This window comes from Bos taurus, chromosome 18 (genome assembly GCF_002263795.3).
Source record: "Bos taurus isolate L1 Dominette 01449 registration number 42190680 breed Hereford chromosome 18, ARS-UCD2.0, whole genome shotgun sequence".
NCBI classification, from domain to species: Eukaryota; Metazoa; Chordata; class Mammalia; order Artiodactyla; family Bovidae; genus Bos; species Bos taurus.
Genome location: NC_037345.1, coordinates 59,091,711 through 59,097,640, shown reverse-complemented (window position 1 = coordinate 59,097,640; position 5,930 = coordinate 59,091,711). Strand labels below are relative to the sequence as shown.

At 45.2% G+C, this 5,930-nt stretch overlaps 1 pseudogene; it reads left to right on the top strand.

Annotated features, from left to right (window-relative positions):
• Positions 1-4,355: 4,355 nt before the first annotated feature.
• On the top strand, positions 4,356-5,533 carry LOC785569 (cyclin-dependent kinase 4-like; annotated as a pseudogene).
• The last annotated feature ends 397 nt before the right edge of the window (positions 5,534-5,930 follow it).

Genomic DNA, 5,930 nt, shown 5'->3' with positions numbered 1-5,930 from the left:
TTTTCTCCGCCGTTCCTGCGCCATTGCAGCCTGGCACTCTCAGCCACTGCCCCTGACCTCAGATGTGGGGTAACTCCTCTTGGCTGCTGCCCTTCGGGCATGGGGTCCTCCCGGCTTTTGCCCCTGACCTCGGACGTGGGGTAGCTCCTCTTCGGCCGCACTTAGTGAGCTGGTCGCAGGTGCTACCGCACTTGGAACACGGAATGAAGCAGGGCAAAGACTAATAGAGTTTTGTCAAGAAAATGCACTGTTCATAGCAAACACCCTCTTCCAACAACGCAAGAGAAGACTCTACACATGGACATCACCAGATGGTCAACACCGAAATCAGATTGATTATATTCTTTGCAACCAAAGATGGAGAAGCTCTATACAGTCAGCAAAAACAAGACCAGGAGCTGACTGTGGCTCAGATCATGAACTCCTGATTACTAAATTCAGACTTAAATGGAAGAAAGTAGGGAAAACCACTAGGCCATTCAGGTATGACCTAAATCAAATCCCTTATGATTATACAGTGGAAGTGAGAAATAGATTTAAGGGCCTAGATCTGATGGATAGAGTGCCTGATGAACTGTGGAATGAGGTTCATGACATTGTACAGGAGACAGGGATCAAGACCATCCCCATGGAAAAGAAATGCAAAAAAGCAAAATGGAAAAAAAAAAAAAAGCAAAATGGCTGTCTGGGGAGGCCTTACAAATAGCTGTGAAAAGAAAAGGGAAAAGCAAAGGAGAAAAGCAAAGATATAAGCATCTGAATGCAGAGTTCCAAAGAATAGCAAGAAGAGATAAGAAAGCCTTCCTCAGCCATCCATGCAAAGAAATAGAGGAAAACAACAGAGTGGGAAAGACTAGAGATCTCTTCAAGAAAATTAGAGACACCAAGGGAACATTTCATGCAAAGATGGGCTCGATAAAGGACAGAAGTGGTATGGACCTAACAGAAGCAGAAGATATTAAGAAGAGGTGGCAAGAATACACAGAAAAACTGTACAAAAAAGATCTTCATGACCAAGATAATCACGATGGTGTGATCACTCACCTAGAGCCAGACATCCTGGAATGTGAAGTCAAGTGGGCCTTAGAAAGCATCACTACGAACAAAGCTAGTGGAGGTGATAGAATTCCAGTTGAGCTCTTTCAAATCCTGAAAGATGATGCTGTGAAAGTGCTGCACTCAATATGCCAGCAAATTTGGAAAAGTCAGCAGTGGCCACAGGACTGGAAAAGGTCAGTTTTCATTCCAATCCCAAAGAAAGGCAATGCCAAAGAATGCTCAAACTACTGCACAATTGCACTCATCTCACATGCTAGTAAAGTAATGCTCAAAATTCTCCAAGCCAGGCTTCAGCAATATGTGAACCGTGAACTTCCTGATGTTCAAGCTGGTTCTAGAAAAGGCAGAGGAACCAGAGATGAAATTGCCAACATCCGCTGGATCATGGAAAAAGCAAGAGAGTTCCAGAAAGACATCTATTTCTGCTTTATTGACTATGCCAAAGCCTTTGACTGTGTGGATCACACTAAACTGTGGAAAATTCTTCAAGAGATGGGAATACCAGACCACCTGACCTGCCTCTTGACAAATCTTTATGCAGGTCAGGAAGCAACAGTTAGAACTGGACATGGAACAACAGACTGGTTCCAAATAGGAAAAGCAGTTCGTCAAGGCTGTATATTGTCACCCTGCTTACTTAACTTATATGCAGAGTACATCGTGAGAAACGCTGGACTGGAAGAAGCACAAGCTGAAATCAAGATTGCCGGGAGACATGTCAGTAACCTCAGATATGCAGATAATACCACCCTTATGGCAGAAAGTGAAGAGGAACTCAAAAGCCTCTTGATGAAAGTGAAAGTGGAGAGTGAAAAAGTTGGCTTAAAGCTCAACATTCAGAAAACGAAGATCATGGCGTCCGGTCCCACCACTTCATGGGAAATAGATGGGAAACAGTGCAAACAGTGTCAGACTTTATTTTGGGGGGCTCCAAAATCACTGCAGATGGTGACTGCAGCCATGAGATTCAAAGATACTTACTCCTTGGAAGGAAAGTTATGTCCAACCTAGATAGCATATTCAAAAGCAGAGACATTACTTCGCCAACAAAGATTCATCTAGTCAAAGCTATGGTTTTTCCAGTGGTCATGTATAATGTGAGAGTTGGACTGTGAAGAAGGCTGAGCGCCGAAGATTTGATGCTTTTAAACTGTGGTGTTGGAGAAGACTCTTGAGAGTCCCTTGGACTGCAAGGAGATCCAACCAGTCCATTCTGAAGGAGATCGGCCCTGGGATTTCTTTGAAGGGAATGATGCTAAAGCTGAAACTCCAGTACTTCGGCCACCTCACGAGAAGAGTTGACTCATTGGAAAAGACTCTGATGCTGGGAGGGATTGGGGGCAGGAGAAGAAGGGGACGACAGAGGATGAGATGGCTGGATGGCATGACTGACTCGATGAACATGAGTCTGAGTGAACTCTGGGAGTTGGTGATGGACAGGGAGGCCTGGCGTGCTGCGATTCATGGGATCGCAAAGAGTCGGACACGACTGAGCGACTGAACTGAACTGAACTTGCCAACCAACCCCAGGCTTAGCAGCATCCAAGTTGGCTCCTGGATCCTCCTCTCTGCCTACCATGAGGTAAATAAAGGTAACTTAAAACCGTCTAACGAGAAGTTACAACTGAGAAAACAACTACACATTTGTAAAGATGATTATCCATATTACAATGTCACTTTATATTTTGGCTGATGAAGTCTTCACTTTTTAAATCGACTCTCTTTAGCCAGCCCACAGCTCCAATAGTGTCCCCCATTGCCCTTTCTCTCTCCATTCTTTGTCCTGTTTTGGCCTGACACCCCTCCCAACCCCTCTGTCTCCCTCTCCATCAGCTGGTCCCCTTCTAACTGCCCCAGTCTCTGAGTGGGGAGGGGGAGCCCAGGTTCCCCCACTCTAGCAAGTTTGTTTATCCCTTTAGATTCTTCTGATTAAAGACCCCCATCTCCCTGGAGGGAAGTTCCAAGATTTTTATCAATCCTTCTGTCCCTGTTATCACAGTCAATTTGAGCACTATTTGATCTGTATTTTAGCCGTAAAGCTATGACTATAGAAAGGAAAGATAGCTTGTTTGACACAGGATGGCCATGATATTGTTTCGACTCTGGAGAAAACTGGTTAAGATGAATTTTTTTTCTTTGAAAGTGCAAATCCGGTTCTTTTTACATATGGAATTAAAAACAGCAAGCTTGTTAAAAAGACCTGCCGAAAAAAAAGCTGAAAGTTAACCTTTGCCAGGGCTTCCCAGATGACTCTAGTGGTAAAGAACCTTAGAGCCCCTGGGGGAGACACAGGAGATGTGGATTTGACCCCTGGGTAGGGAAGATCCCCTGGAGGAGTGAATGGCAACCCACTCCAATATTCTTGCCTGGAGAGTCCCATCATGGACAGAGGAGCCTGGTGGGCTAGAGTCCACGGGGTTGCAGGGGGTTGGACAGGACTGAATCGACCCTGCATAGTGTGCAAACTTTGCCATGTCCTGGGAATAAGTAACCCATTTTTCCAGAGATTTCAGTCTTGGGCAAATTAGAATTTTAAACCACAGGGCAGGGGATGGGAAGAAAAAGGTGAAAGAGATTGTAAATCTCAAGCAGGAAAGTATGAAAGCTCTCATGTCTGTCGATGTGCATTTATGTTTGTCTCAGTGTGTGTCTTTGTTTTTGGATAATATTGCTGAGGTTAATTTGTAAATTAGCTCTAATTCAATTGTTTGTAAAAAAAAAAAAAAGTAAGCACTTACAAATCAAACAATTACAAGAGAAATTAACCTAAATGAATTTCAGGTTCACATGAAGTGGGAAATATTCAATATTAAATATCTATTATTAATGTTTGTTTGCTAATCTAATTAAGACATGTCTTGTGTCTTCAACATTGTCTAATACTTTTATTGTACCTAGGTTTAATGTTAAGTAAGTTTGTCAACACTTAAAGTAACTCGAGTGAAGAAAGTTTTAAGGAAAGAATGCAAATGCGATTGGAGATTTTAGATAAACTCTGTTAGGAATGATTATACTTTAGAAATGTCTGTCTAAAATAATCTCTGCAGATTTGAATAACCTGAGTTTCTAGGGTTGTGCTAAACTAAGTGATGGGGCAGCTGGTCACATGGTGAGGGGTGGGGGTGGTAAAGGGGGCCGCTCTAGCCTGCGGCCTGTGTCTATGGTCGGGCCCATAGCTTCCAGCTGCCTAGGACAGACCTCGAGTGTATGGCGCTGCAGGAACCAGCTCCAGGATCTGGATAACGGGCCGACCCTGCAGCTCCTGACACGGGGCGAGGGTCTCCTCTGGTCTGAGAATGGCTACCTCCTGATATGAGCCAGTGGCTGAGATTGGTGTCGGTGCCTATGGGACAGTGTACAAGGCCCGTGATCTCCACAGTGGCCACTTCATGGCCCTCAAGAGTGTAAGAGTCCCCAGTGGAGGTAGTGCTGGCGGGGGCCTGCCCATCAGCACCGTTTGGGAGGTGGCCTTACTGCAGCGTCTGGAGGCTTTTGAGCATCCCAATGTTGTCAGGCTCATGGACGTCTGTGCAACGGCCTGAACTGACCGGGAGACCAAAGTGACCCTGGTGTTTGAGCATGTGGACCAAGACCTAAGGACACATCTGGACAAGGGACCCCCACCAGACTTGCCAGTGGAGATCACAAAGGATCTGATGCACCAGTTTCCAAGAGGCCTGGATTTCCTTCATGCCAACTGCATCGTTCACCGAGACCTGAAGCCAGAGAACATTCTGGTGACAAATGGTGGGACAGTCAAGCTGGCTGCCTTTGGCCTGGCCAGAATCCACAGCTACCAGATGGCACTTACACCTATGGTTGTTACAGTCTGGTATCGTGCTCCAGAAGTTCTTTTGCAGTCTACATATGCAACACCCGTGGACATGTGGAGCGTTGGCTGTATCTTCGCAGAGATGTTTCGTCGAAAGCCTCTCTTCTGTGGAAACTCTGAAGCTGACCAGTTAGGCAAAATCTTTGACCTGATCGGACTGCCCCCAGAGGATGACTGGACCCGAGAGGTCTCTCTACCCCAAGGAGCCTTTTCCCCCAGAGGGCCCCGCCCAGTGCAGTCGGTGGTCCCTGAGCTGGAGGAATCTGGAGCACAGCTGCTGCTGGAGATGCTGACTTTTAACCCACACAAGCGAATCTCTGCCTTCCAAGCCCTGCAGCAGTCTTATCTACACAAGGCAGAAGGTGACGCAGAGTGAGCAACAGAATGGCTGGAACAGAACCAAGGCGAGAGACACCAAATTTCCCTTCCTTTGAACACTTGAGTGGAGAGCCCCACCACTGAGAAGGCAACCTCTGCCTTCACCTCTGAAGCTATGCAGACTCCTCCTCCAACTTTTTACAGAGGATATTTTACTGCCTTAACGATATTTCCCTCCCACCCTTCTTTTTGAGGCTTATCCTTATCCCGTGTCCTTACACCAAGGGATATGTCCCTTGTTCTCCCCTTCTAAATACCTTTATATTGGGATCCTTTTTTATACAGGACAAACAAAATAAATAAATAAATAAACTAAGTGATGAAAGTTCATTGAATATCTAGGTCATTTCCAAATAAAATAAGATTCTGAAACACAGATTACTGAAAACTCATTTCCTCTTACAGACAAACTAAAGAGATTTTGGACTATTAATGAATACGTTTGGTGCCACCCTGAGATGTTCTCTATAAGAAAGCAAATATTCTTAGACATTATCAATGGTATTTATGTTCATCAGTCTACAAAATGCTAATATAACGGACAGCTCATGGTTGCTTAAGGAAAGTAAGATGTGTGTTTTTAGAAAGAAAGGTATGAGGAATGTGGGCCAATCACCTTGCTTTGTCCCCCCCGGTTAATTTGTCTCAGGACCCTCCCCTT